General features: G+C 36.0%; 1 protein-coding gene across 1 annotated transcript in view; it reads right to left on the bottom strand.

Moving 5' to 3' along the window:
• LOC136833033 (uncharacterized) overlaps nt 1–15,132 on the bottom strand; it is a 337,881-nt gene extending 322,749 nt beyond the window's left edge. The window contains exon 1 of the mRNA XM_067094680.1: nt 15,001–15,132. The gene's annotated coding sequence lies outside the window, so the exon portion shown is untranslated. The remainder of the gene's footprint in view (nt 1–15,000) is intronic.
• Nucleotides 15,133–15,337: the final 205 nt, after the last annotated feature.

Raw genomic sequence — 15,337 nt, 5'->3', positions numbered from 1 at the left:
GGGTGAGAGTGACTGACTGGTGTAAAATGCGTGGAGAACGTCGAAGAGCTGCTGATGAGTCTTCTGACTAGGACTGTGAAATGGCTGAAATCTACGGGTTTTAAGAACTTTCATCCTTGATTCAGTATTTATTTATGGAATATAGAATTTAGGCCAAAGGCCAAGCACTAGGACCTATGAGGTCATTCAGCGCTGAAAGTGAAATTGAGAGTGAGAGCAGAAGGGTTTGAAAGGTGTAACAGGAGGAAACCCTCACAGTTGCACTATGAAATAATTGTTTGGAGAGGGTGGACAAGAAGTTGGAATAGAGAATATGAATGGAGGTACAGTAAAAGGAATGAAATGGGTTGCAACCAGGGGCCGAAGGGACGCTGCAAAGTACCTCACGTAATGCCTACAGTGCACCGTGTAACGTACAATGAGGGCACTAACCCCCTACGGGGAGTATTTACTTATGAACATAGGAGGTACTTTTGTCTTGATTGTCTCTGGTGACTGGTGTATTATTGGTGAAGTTAGCGACCTAAGCAAATAGAAAACTTACAGTGCCGTTCAAATATGAAAAAGGAGTATGGTGGAAAAAATATATACACACGCATATATATCACAAAAAATTTTTTATTCATAAATCCAAGTCATAATTTTCGAGATTTATTATAACATTCTAATTCGACAGCACATTAAAGCGCTGTTTTTTGCTTAACCCATACGAAAATAAACGACCCTTCTTTCCCAGCCTTCCCCTTACCAATAGATATTTAAAAACGTGAAAAAAATGGCTGGGTTACTTCACAATTCAACGTTAAATCCTAGCGCAATGAATAATTTAATTTTCCCCATTGTTAGAGAATTTCTTTTAGGTAAAAGAAAGGGAAAGCAAGTTTTTATCAAATGAACTTCAAACATTTTCTATATCTGCACATAACGTACTTACATTCATTCATTCATACATACATTCATACATACGTACATACACCCTTCCCTTCAAGAGGATAGATCCAGATGGCGTCACCCTTCCCAGTCTCACGAATTAATTTGGGATGAAGTCGCTAGCCCTTATTCATCATGTACCCTGGCTAGGATTCACCTTAATCGAGTTGCTACCAAGTGCATAATTCACTTTTTAAGTCATCAAAGACACAGAAATAAAATGAAGAACAAACAAATAACCTATACACCAATTGATCTCAGATTTGTAGACGTAGCAATGAAATTCGGAGTCACACATTTTATCTTTCAACAAGGACTGGTCGGACAGGCAACACAATGTCTGTGAATAGCCAAGATAAATATGAGAGAAAAATAAACGAAAAGAGAAATTTTGAAAAATTTTACTTAGAGAAAAATACACAAAAAGAGAAATTTTGAAACATTTTACTTATCTTTTGAACAATTAGAAGTCATAATGATGCCTTTCAACGTAAAGGTTATGCAAGAAATTAACTCGTCAAAATTAGAAAAAATCTAATACAAATGAAAAAAAAAATAGTTTTTTGTAAATGATGCTAGAATGTACATGTGGATTTAAAAATATCAAACCTGCATACGTGACAAAAAAAAAAGTATTTCAAAACACATCAAACTCAAAACCAAGAGATAAAAAAAAAAAAAAACATTCTCTCCCGCTAAGCATTTTATACGACAAACGGCAGTTTTGGTCAGGCCTAGCAAGAGGTTCTTGAAAACCCGTGTTATGAAAACGCCAACCGTTCGATGGGGGACCTCAACTGGGTTTTGGAATTCCGCCACTTTGGAAATTACGAGTCAAAAAACATCCATGACGGAAGGTTTGGCAAAACTCAATTTATCCATTTACCTGCAAGATCCTTTTATATTTCATGGCACTGCAAAAAGAACCTTTTTTCCAGCTGGCGTTTATTGAGATATTGGGCTTCGGTTTCACATTTTGGGAAAACATACGGGACTATTCGGCCCGATAGCTGACTCATTTATCAAGCAGAGAGAGAGAGAGAGAGAGAGAGAGAGAGAGAGAGAGAGAGAGAGAGAGAGCACCCGCATTAACGCTTCCAGTGTAACAAGTCACAGAACAACATCTTTTAAAGTTTTCCCCCCAAATACTGCACCATTTTTTCTTCTTTCTTTTACCCAAAACACATTAACTGGAATGAGTTACGACGTCGAGGAGGAGAAAAAAAAATTTGGTCGGAACGTTACACTTTTTTCAGCGGCCGGGAGGATGCTTTTTGGACCACCCCAAAAAAAATACGCAAGGATAAGAGAATAAAGAATTCTCTCTGCATGGGAGAATTCAGCATGCTAATTCCTACATACATTTTAAACGTTGCATTCCTTCGTGAAAAACTCGAGGGACCTGCAAAGGCCATGTTTTAAGCATGTTTCTTTTTTCAAGATTCAAGGGCTTGCTCAGATTCACCCCTGTATTTTCATTTCTCTCTCTCTCTCTCTCTCTCTCTCTCTCTCTCTCTCTCTCTCTCTCTCTCTCTCTCTCTCTCTCTCTCTCTTACAGACACACACACACATGGTATCTCGTCTGAAAAATTTTAGAAAGCCGAATAAATTAAATCTATAATGACTTTACATTTTTACATCTTTTCTTAAATCTGTAATGATTTTACATTTCTTATATCTATGTTGTCGCTCTTAATCGAAAACTCTGACAGAACTCTGTAACGTAAGATAAAATAAAAAGTCGTTTTGCGAATTAACTGAATGTTGAAACTTCCTGTACACATCAGTAATACAATGCTAGATCATTAACTGACTCTTTTAGCATTAAAAACTGATGACAAAATTTCGAAGGAAATACTCTTGTGCTTCAAAGAGAGCCTGACCTGACAGGGTAAAATAAATTCAAATGACTGAAGGCAGTTAAATGTTATATTAAACCTTCATACACAAAATGTCCTCATGAAATAAAAAAATATTTGTCCATATCTTACTCCACCCTGGTTGCAACCCATCTCAGTCGACTAACCACCAGTTACATGGCTTACTGCTACTGATAAAAGTAGCCTAATTAGCCTACGAAGATGATGACTCAGTGACTTCGGTAAATGGAATTAACTCAACCTGTACATCTAAAGAAATGGTCAGGTTAGCTCATTAAATAAAAAAAAATTACTTGCAAATTCAAGATGAAAATGAAGAACAACATCAAGTAAACAAACCTTGAAGTCCACTTGTAAAAGTTCTTGAGTCTAAGTAAAAGTTTTCTCCAAAGATTTTAAGCTAATACATTCTAATAACAGTGGGCGAAATTCCGCTCTAATTACCTTCCAGAATTGGCTGTTTTCTCAATTGCCACTAACAGAGTCGTGGCTGAGAAAGTTAAATCTTAATTCCAGTAACTTTGGCAAAATGCTCCATTTACATCAGAAAGGAGAGACGTTTCGCGAGAGTTGGTCGAAAAGTTGCCGGAGACAAATCTCTCTCTCTCTCTCTCTCTCTCTCTCTCTCTCTCTCTCTCTCTCTCTCTCTCTCTCTCTCTCTCTCTCTTGAAATCCTCTGAAAGACAAATTGAGCCGTTCAAAAGAAGAATTCCAATATTCCAATCCATTATCCGAAATCCCTAAAAGCAATCTGCAAGTCATTCATTGAGGCTTATCCTAATTGGAGGATATATCCCTTAGACAGTTCGAATGAAATCCTTCATAAGATTCTCGGAGCTCTTTTAAACAACAGCAAATCGACGGTCTTACAGATTTATAATAGTTGAAATGCATCTTACACTTAACGTTTGACATACGTGGAGAACGCAAGCATATCCTTCGATGCAGTAATTTTTAAAAAAACTCACCTGACCAGATCACTTGGATGCCCATCCATATGAGATGACCTATTTTCCCTAAGACTGGTTAATTCCTTTCCAGTTAGATAAAAATAATTGTCACTGATAATCTTAAAAATAAAGGAACGCACAACTACCTTCTTGAAATCCATTAAGCATCATTACTAACGAGCATGTAAAATGAGACCGACTTTAAAATAAAAACGAGTAAAAAATGCGCCGAAGTTTCTTTGGCGCAATCGAGTTTTCTGTACAGCGTATAATAAAAAGGCCACTGAAAATAGATCTATCTTTCGGCGGTCTCGGTATAATGCTGTATGAGCCGCGGCCCATTTAACTTTAACCACGGGCCGGTGGTGGCCTATCCTATATCGTTGCCAGATGCACGATTATAGCTAACGTTAACCTTAAGTAAAATAAAAACTACTGAGGGTAGAGGGCTGCAATTTGGTATGCTTGATGACTGGAGGGTGGATGATCGACATACCAATTTGCAGTTTTCTTACCTCAGTAGTTTTTAAGATCTCAGGGCGGATAGAAAAAGTGCGGACGGACAGATAAAGCCAGCACAATAGTTTTCTTTTAAAGAAAACGAAAAAGCCTGAACCAATACAATCATATCTCCAAACAGAAACTGAATAAACATTAAGAAGCAAAAAAAAAAAGTAAGACCAGGCCATTTCAATGAGCAAACTGGCTTTACGAAAAGGCATAAAGCCAAACACTTTTGATTCGTGTTAGAGAGAGAGAGAGAGAGAGAGAGAGAGAGAGAGAGAGAGAGAGAGAGAGAGAGAGAGAGAATGTTCACTTTCATCTTTCGTTAAGGAGAGAGAGAGAGTGGCATAACATGGCTTAACGTCCGCCCGGGGTCAATGACACATTAATCTTGCAAGTACCCCTACCTTTCCGGAAGGCAGCCCTTCCACCCATACCGTGATCAAGGGAAATGGCTTGGTAGCCCTCGGTGAAGGGACAACCATTTGGAGAAGGGCCTCAAGTTCAAAGAAGAAAGACGGGGAAAGAGAAGGCCGAGAATGGAAGTGACCGCAAAAAATGGCGTCTATTAGACAGCTCTTTCTTACCATATATAGGTCGTTTGTCAGACATTTAGTGAAAATGCGACTGGCACAAACTCTTATATAACATAACAATAATAAAATATTATATTATGAAATAATATTTTTATTTCGTAAAATGTCGACACAACAACAGTACAAGAGTGACAGTCATTGTGTAAAGTATTTACTCAAAAGCCCGGGCAATCAGAACTCCCAACTGCAAAACATAATTGTACACAAAACTCGTATGAATAATACGTACATAAAAACGTCTTAACAGATTAAGTAACTTTCACCACCAGAAATTCTGGAACCTCGTCTCAGGCTCTCTCTCAGAGGTCTTGTATAAATACTACTTTAGACCGTACTTTTCTTTATACAGTTCCCAGTTACCGTAGAATGAATCACGCTTCGTAACCCCTCAACTACTTGCTATAATGTGAATATGAAAATCCAATGACTGTCACACGATCCCTTTCAACACAGAGAAACACAGCATTCGAAGACCGCAAACCTCCTGCAAGACTGAGTTATCAACGTTCTCCTCGACTCCTACTCACCACAAAAAGCCACCTTCCCTGGTCAGGATCTCCGAATCTCCCCCCGCCCCTACCTTTCCTCCCCCACCATTTAATCACTTGTTGCCGGTCTCGAGGACCACCTTTCGTAGGAATTCCGTTAAAATCGAGCATTGTTTTTCGCGTAATTTGTGTAACGAACGGAAAAACAAACATTCTGACAACCCCCTCAAAAAAAGTCCTGCCTTAGGTAATTAGGCGTCCGATGACTTGCCTCGCAATGGAAGACGGAGGTTTGTGTTGACAATGAGAAAGAAGTCAACTGAAAGTTTAGGTGGACTGTTTCCTATCAGTTATACGCCAGATCTGGACTCCTTTTCTTGTGTATCAACAATAGTCGAACGAAGCATTTCATGATATAAAAATTTACGCTCTATGCATAAAAATATTGCTACACAATAATGAACTCATTTAATTTGTCAATGTATATTCAGTTTACAGAAATAGTAGGGAATATACAGCAAAACAAATTCAGGTCTCCAGGAGAGTAAACTGAACCTGCTAATGGGTAACAGACCAGAGGCCTTTCATAAACATATGTCAATGATCTTAAAATTAATAAGCCGACACAGGAAAACCCAAAGCTTTCAAAAGTACCAGTTCGGAAGCCACCCTCAAATGGGCTGACAAAGATACAGGCCATTGGGAAGCCTAGCTATGAATGGCTGACAGAGATGATGACATAGTTTTCGGGACATCACAAAAAGTATGAGAGAGAGAGAGAGAGAGAGAGAGAGAGAGAATCTTAAAGAGTATCTTATAAATGGTTGAAACGAGGTGGGGTGAGGATTACTTAGTGAAGGCCCTACGGTTTTGATGGGAAATATTTTGACGGAACATTGAACACGTCAGGAGTTTTCTCTACTTTAACATCTCTCTCCACTCTAGTTGAAATCCACAACTGTCGACTAATATTTAAGTACATAATTCTCTCCTTTATTTCTCTATCCAATCTACTTGAAATCCACAGCAGTCAACTAACATTTCAGTACACAGTTCTCTCCTTTATTTCTCTCTCCACTCTACTGAAATCCACAACTGTCGAATAAAATTTAAATACATAATCCAGGGCTTTAGCCGACAGAGGCGTACTAGATTTTAGGGACACGCCCATTCATCCATACTCGTCCGATTCGAGAACCGAACAGAGCCCTCAGTTTGCGAGCTGAGAGCGCTTACCATTGCACTGCAAGGTAGGATGGAGGGAAAGTGCAGCTCTCAACGGACATCCAGATGAAAGGATACAATAACACTGAGGCTTTAATTTCCACTCTTGAACAAAGAGAGACATGAAAGAATAACTTCCCTCAAAAGCCAGACCATTTCCCCCACTGGAACGAACAGCGTAGTTCTGATAAGTTGAATCCAAGCGGCCTTCTAAGCTCTCATAGAAGCCAATCTTAGCTATCCAAATGATTCCCGAGTCCCGCAGACAATAGTTGGGCAAAGAGATATTTCGGTTCTCAGGAGATGTGGAAACTGGAGGCAAATTTCTATGTTAGAGCAATTTGGATATTCACATTTCCATGTGCTGGAAAAATCTGGAGACATTTCTATACGCTAGAAAAATAAGAAGACGGTAAGGATATATTTATGTCAATAAAATATATGAAATCTGATATGCTCATATGCGTCAGAAAATTATACTGAAACTGATGATATATTTCTGTATATCAATATATCTTATATTAGAAAAATACGTGGATATTGAAAAAAAATTAGTGGTAACTAAGGACATATTTCTGTATGTTAAAGAAATAAATGTAAAATAAACATAAATTTCCGTAAGTTACAACCATTTGTGGGCACTGAGGATAATTCTAAGCCGACGAAAAACACAGGGAACTTGAAGAACTATTTCAGTAGACTAGAAAATATGGGAACCGAAGGTAAATTACTATACAACATCTTGAAAAAAAAAACGTTGGCAGGGAAAAGAGGAAAATCTATGATAAGTATAAAGGATTCTTTAACAATAGCCCCATTCTAACTAAGATCTGAAGGCAGTTCGAGCGCCATAACACTAAAGCCACAGTTCAAAGAAGCTCGCCTTTGGAAAATCTCGAGATCCCATTTTCATTTAAATACGAGTCAAACTTCTGACATTCCTCCTCAACTCCACTAAGGTGATATGAAGGGAAGAGGTATTGCAGGAATTTGATTGGTGGTGAAAATACCGCCGGCGGTAAAAAATTTCTTGAAGTCCCCTTTTCACTGAAAAAGATATGGCATTATCAATCCCCCCCTCATTCTGGCTCAAATCCAAGAAGCTATAGAAAGGGTCGAGTGGAAACGAGAGTGGCTCTTTAAAGAGCGGAGGTAAAAGGGGAAAGAAGCTCTTGTCGGATGAAAAACTGTAAATACGTTTGAGGAAAATGGTCCATGTTTAATAGAGATTTCACAAAAATAAGCAGGCTACATAGAAGGATCAATTTCCAGTAGTCACATTGAACAGTAGAGTATCCATGACTCCCGTTTTCAAGAAAGCTAACAGCCCAAAAATATTAAACAAAATTAAATATACGAAAACAAACGCATAAACAAAAATGTATGTGTAGCTGTTTGGTTTCGAAGAAGCTGACTCTACCCCTCTGAACCACATTAGAGAAAGTCTCTCATCATCTGACCAAAGAAAAACTTGGGGTTCGTGAGAAAATTTTTCTCGTTAAATGTACCCCCAAAACGACTGCATAATCAGCACGCTCTCCACTTTTGCCATTGTTTAGCATTTTATTTTGCGAACCCGGACAACTTATGGCGCAAGTGGGGAAGAAAAAACCAAAAAGAACAACATAAGGGGGAATGGATAAATGCCAACAAAGGACCCGAGTTCAATTAGTTTAATTAGCCCAAGATAAATGTCATATGAAAACGGAATTAGCATTTCTTTGGCTTCCCTCTTGACACAAGTACCAATATGATCAACACCCCGTATTCCTCGTGAAAAACAATTCTTAAAAATGAACAAGGGCTGGCGAGAGAGAGAGAGAGAGAGAGAGAGAGAGAGAGGTTAATGCAGATATTCGCCTGAGATAATTTCCAACAATATTGTAAGCTATTTAATTGCAAGGTACATAATGCACGTACTGTGAACTGCAAATATGATTATTAGTAAAAAAGTATAGAAGATTACTTTCCCATTAAGGAAATTAATCTCGAGACGTTTCTTACGCATTAAAAAGAACGAGTTCTATTACGAAAAGCTTATAAAGATATATATCAGAATTTATATAAATATAAATGCAAGACATATTAATGTATAGTATAATTACAATAAGAAAATTCTACCTCACACCGGGATCGAACTCAGGACTCTCAATTGAAAGGCAAGGGTGTTTACCAACTGACCCACAGAAATCATAAAAAATTAAATAACGCCCTTAGCTTTCATTTGAGCCCTGGGTTCGATCCCTATGTGAGTTATAAATTTATTTGTATTACATACAACAAGTATATACAACTAAAAAGAAAAAGAATAATACTAACTGATGATGATGATAATAGCGACAATATCATTAATTACAATATGAAGGATAAAACACAAAAACGGTACTATTAATAATAGCAACTGTAATCCTATTATATAAAACATTTGCGTAAGTACGTCACCTCGAGTATGTAGGCAGATACGGGTACCTTGGTACAAGCTTCGTGGTAGTAAGTGATGTTTCTAGTTTGTACCATTGGCCGTCATTTCAGACGCTAGATCAGGACTTACCCTTATGATCATCTCTTATAGTACCATATATATATATATATATATATATATATATATATATATATATATATATATATATATATATATATATATACACACATATATACATGCATACACACATATATATACATACATACATATATAATATATATATATCAGTGCCAAGATATATGTATACATGTATATATCATGTTTATTAAAGTAATGAATTCAAGACAGAATTATTAATCAAAGGAAAAAAAAAAGTATTTTCAATGACAGTAAACATACTTTGCGACGACAAAACAATTCAAAGGGGATGAAGGAGAATTTCTCTGAGTTCTTCAAAGTTCTTCCGGGCAGCGCCAGGTTTGGTCAACTAATATATATATATATATATATATATATATATATATATATATATATATATATATATATATATATATATATATATATATATATATATATATAAAACAACAATACCCTTCAAGCAGGTAAATAACCTATACAAGATCATTTACTCATTTTCACACCTTAAGAGCATTTCCGCCAACTTCTCAAAACCCAACCTGAAATTCCTGTCACAACGTATCTTAGTATTCTAGGCAATCCTTCCCCAAAACTTAAGACTGCTCCGTGCTCTACCCTTCCCTTTATTCTTTCTTCTTTACTTCCTCAAGGCATTCATTCTTTCTTTCTTTTTTTTTTTACTTCCTTATACCTAAATAATTCATGCCACTCACGCTTTCTCAGCTTCCACCATTCTCGCTTTTAAATCAACAAGTGAGCTATGTTTTTCAGAATGGCTTCCACGTCCACTGCACTTCTTTCACATAATTCCATTTTCATTGTATTTCTTTGATATATCTCCATATTTAATGTTTTTTTTTTTTGTTTACCTCCACATTTACTGTATTTACTTCGTTTATCTCCAAATCTTGTGTTTCTTTCGCATAATTCCAGGTATAATGTATTTCCTTCACACACACACACACACACACACATCCGTAACTAAAGTATTTCTTTTGTTATGCTATCTTACCTACAACATTTCTTTTATATATTTGCATATCCACTAGATCTCTTCCATATATCACCTTATAGCATTTCTATCCTATGCCTCCATTTCTACCATATTACTTTTGTATTATTTCATCTTTTGCCTATCTCAAAACGACAATAAATTCATTCATATTTCTGCCGTGTTCCCAAAACCCCAATAATAAAAATGATCTGCTACTAAAAGTTCATTATATTTTCCGTTTTTTTAATACAAAAACATTTCATTTTGAGAGAGAGAGAGAAAACTAAACTGGTCAATAATGAGTGTGAATAGTCATTTTGAGAGAGATGCTAAAACTGGTCATTAATGAGTGTGAATAGTCTATCTTAAAACTCATTTTCCTAATCCAGGATAAAGAAGCATTCATAATTACACCAGAAATAATTAATCAACGTTTTGTACCCATCTGTTTGCGAGCTGAACTCACCGACAGCAATGTGGGGAATGCCAATTTACGATGTTATCCCACAATAGGATATGATGAGAGTTGGTAATTGGGAGTGACATGCGTTATTTCGATGTACATGATAATAATTTGTCAAAGCCATTTCCATCCATGATGAGATGATGAGGTCATATCATCAACCACAAATTGACTTCAGTGGATACGCAAAGAGACAGACATACTGTCACTGGAAGGAACACGGCCGAAGCAATAAACACAGTACGTAATAAGGCGAATAAAGCGGTGAATATTGTCTCAGTAAAGATGATGTTTTCTTTTTTTTCGAGGTCGTGTTGGGATGAGGAAGACTTCAGACGGTTACCTGAATGATTTTATTGACTCTTTCTCTTATGAGTGCTTGAAAACTTGCACGAATTTATTCTAACTTAGATTTATTTTCCTAATAATCCTTAATTCTCAAGCACATCTTGGGGGCTGCTTATCCAAATTTACGCAAATGCACTAAGAGGTAATTTCTATTTAGTAACAATCCTTGAATTCTAAGGCATTCAATTGAGTGGTATCCTTGAAATTCAAATTCTAGTCTGACAAAGTTGTCTGCTTGAAAATTATGCAAATGTATTCCGACCTCGATTCTATTCACTACTGATATCCTGGCACTTATGAAGATAAAAGCAATGCTTTTGAGAATTACTCCAGTGTGTAAAGTATAAAGTCTAATTGCTAATCAGTCTCTAATTCTAAACTGAACATAAGCGGTATGCATACGTATAAGGGTTGGGCCTCGAATTGTAAAAACGTACAAGAGTGGCGCTCTTAGAAATTACTTAGATGATAATGATTCATATTTCTACTTGCTAATAACTCCTCAATTTTAAAACGCAGCTGTTCTGTCACCCTAACGATCCTTGAATGTACAATATAACCGAGCGGCGTTGCGTATAAATGCCTACCACCGAAATCCGTATAAGAGAAATTCTATTAATTTACCTTGTCGACGGTAACGGTACTCTCAGGCGGCAGTAAAATTAGGCATAAGCACTCATTACATCACGACATAATGTGTTTATGACACCGAAATTACAACAAAGACCGCCGTTAGCTTCCTTTGGGCTCCAATTTCTCTACGTTGCATCAAATCATAAGGATTACGCGTTCATCGCCTACGCGGCATTACAACCTCAAGAACTCATTTATGGATTATCATTTTGACAGCGTAATTACGATGTCATCCTCAATCCCAAATGGAAACCTGAATGGGAAATGTGGGTGGGCACACCGGGATACAGACAGACCCCTGTGGTTATATAACTAATCCAAACCCACCACCCCCCCCCCAACCCCTCCTTCGCTAAATTAGAAAATCCACAAAATAGAAAGCTACCAGGTGTCCCTGTTTGGAAGTTACTCCGATCAAACATATATATATATATATATATATATATATATATATATATATATATATATATATATATATATATATATATATATATGTATATATATATATATATATATATATATATATAGATAGAGAGAGAGAGAGAGAGAGAGAGAGAGAGAGAGAGAGAGAGAGAGCGTGTGTGTTTCCGGATGGATTTCCAGGTGTATTAGAATGTCTAAATGTAGTTGCCCTTTGCACTCAAACATTTGGGAAGAGAGAGAGAGAGAGAGAGAGAGAGAGAGAGGTGTGCTTCCGGATAGATCTCGAGATGTTTTAGAACGTCTAAATGTGTTTGCCCTTTGCACTCAAACATTTGGGGAGAGAGAGAGAGAGAGAGAGAGAGAGAGAGAGAGAGAGAGAGAGAGAGAGAGAGAGAGATTCCTGATGGGACCTCGAGACGTTTTAGAATATCTGCATGTGCTGTCTTGTCCCTTTGCACTCAAACAATTGGGGAAAGAGAGAGAGAGAGAGAGAGAGAGAGAGAGAGAGAGAGAGAGAGAGAGAGAGAGAGAGAGAGAGAGATTTTCCAAGCATGAAAAGCTAAACCCTCAACCCCACAAAGACTTGCTTCTTTGTTGACAATGTCTAAGTCATAAAACTGGTGGAAATTTCCAGCAGTAATAAAAGCACACACACAAAAAAACAACAAAAGAAAACGAATGTAAAATGTGAGCTCAGTTTTTTTCATATCGTAATTAGATTGGAAGCCTCAATTTGCCGCTTCCCAAATAAAAAGTTAGTAATTATATGAAATTCATGAGAACTCTTGCTATCTGAAATTTGATTATAAGTAAAAAAAAAAAATTTGCATAATCCAATGAATTTTGCGAAACGTGTCGCACCCATCTTATATAGCGATCTGTATCAGTAAAAACATCGTTTTTCAAAGGTTTCTCTTAATCCCTTTAACTCAATATTAATAATAATAATAATAATAATAATATACAGTATATTCTTCTTACACGCTTTTCTTTCCTTGTACCATAATAATAATAATAATAATAATAATAATAATAATAATAATAATAATAATAATAATAATAATTAGGTCTTTCCCCTCTAGATCGAGAACGGGATATGCTATATATTAGGTCCACAATAATATTCAGTGGTGAATAATTCATTCTGAATATTATTGTGGACCTGATATACAGAATAACAATAATACTAATAATATACAGTACATTCCTCTTGCAGGCTTTCCTGTACTTGTACAATAATAATAATAATAATAATAATAATAATAATAATAATAATAATAATAATAATAATAATAATAATAATAATATACAGTATATTCTTCTTGCACGCTTTCCTTCACTTTTACAAAGTAAATACCTCGCTAGTCAATAAATGCATATTAATAAAATAAAAAAAGTCGTAACGCCCGAGAACTGTATATCAATGAATCAATATCATTAAAACAGTGCATTTATATTGCTTTTTTTTCTCCATTCGAATGAAGAATGAGATGAATAGCTCTCACACAGAGAAATCCATAAAAAAACAAAACGACAAACTGACACTGATACTTTTTCTACGTACACTCGACGACATGAGAGAGAGATCCCGCAGAGAAATGCAGAAAAAAACATTACATTTTTTCACTATCTTTCTCATCTACTCGAACAAAGGCAAGAGATGAAAGGACTATTCAAAGAGAAATACATTCGTATGGTATCTCCCCATCTGTCTATTAAAGTATCTCCCTATGTGTCTATTATGAGTTCTAAGGGTATGTATCGCAGGAAAAACCTCGTAAACGCTGTTTTACTAGAGCGTGAGTAAGCCTAGGCTTTATAAAGGCCCTTGTCACCTTTGAAATTCATCCAATTAAAAAAAAAATCTTTCACTGCGATAACTGCTTCGGTAATTTTTTGTTTCCGGGATTTTACGACAAAAGCTTTCAAGTCAAATTTGGCATTAACACCGACCCCTTTTGATGATTCTGCCGTTTCTGTCAGTCGTATAAAAGCGCCCAATTTATCTTAAAAGCGATTCATTCCATGTATTACTTGCGTAAACAAATAAAACAATCACGACATAAAATCATTTGAGTGTCGGGCAACCATTACAGGGCGGCTTCCTCAATGCTTCAGTAACCTAATGGAAATAAGATAAATAAATAACGGTTACAGAACAACGGAACAAAAAAAATGAATAATTATGAAAAAACTGCCTAACTGACTTTCAAAATAATTGTTTTGAAAAGTAAAATACTAGTCTAATATTGTTCCTCTGGGCAACACACAAACGAACAAATATATATAAGTGTATCGAGGCACATAAAATTTCAAGTGACGCATAACGCGCATGCGTAATGTTGTTACCATTTTTAGAGGAAACGTACCCAAGAAAACTTTGCGTCAAACAGGACAAACGTGTCTTAATTTGAACAATTTTGTGACATCAACTGTCAAATTACAACCGCTTCATTGTCGACAGAAAAAAGATGGGTCTTTGGAGCAATATACAGCAAGTTTCCATATGTCACATATCTCTAAATTGTGAGCCTATTGTTATTTTTTCAATTACGGCTCCTAAATCAAACATAAAAATTGGGACTTTTATATAAACAAACCACAAATATGTCATGTTTCCATATGACAAAACGTCCCTTAATTGTGAATCGTTTTGTTATCAACATTTTTACACAACGTTTCCCTCCTGCTCTTAATTGGAAAGTAAAATGAGATTTTTGAAATACACCAAAATATATGTGGATGGGTGCCCATTAAACAGTCTTTTTCATTCAGCATGAAAATGGGTATGTGTACATGAAAACTTGTTAGTGTCTATTTAGTGACTTTAGTCCAGAGTGAAATACTTTCTAAACACTTTTTGAGTTTACGTCCAAATATTATTTCCAAAAACTAAAAAAAAAAATAATAATAATTATTACGAGTGGTTTTATGAAATAATGATTTTAATTGGAATTCAATATATACATATACTTCTCATTATAGAATGCCAAACACTTCTACTCACTAGATAAGGGAAATGTTCCAATGACTATTTTTCTACACAATTCTATTCCTTATTTCTACCTCGTTGTTAGTCGAGGTCTAATATTTGGCTTGTTATCTCGCAATGTATTAATTCTTGTCTTTTTAACAGAAAAGTTTCCGTTGCTTTGTCTGTCTGACAAGAACATTATCGTTACTTCTCTTGCAAAAAGAAAAATTTCATTCACTTTTTCTCTTTTCGACAGTAAATTTGCCGTTGCTTACTCGTTTTGACAGGACAAAAGTCTTTCAAGTCCTTCCTTTAATAGGAGGAGAGCTTATTTCCTATACTACGGTTATATTCTCTACACATTCAGATA

Source organism: Macrobrachium rosenbergii, chromosome 51 (genome assembly GCF_040412425.1).
Source record: "Macrobrachium rosenbergii isolate ZJJX-2024 chromosome 51, ASM4041242v1, whole genome shotgun sequence".
NCBI lineage: Eukaryota > Metazoa > Arthropoda > Malacostraca > Decapoda > Palaemonidae > Macrobrachium > Macrobrachium rosenbergii.
This window is presented reverse-complemented; position numbering and strand designations above follow the sequence as displayed.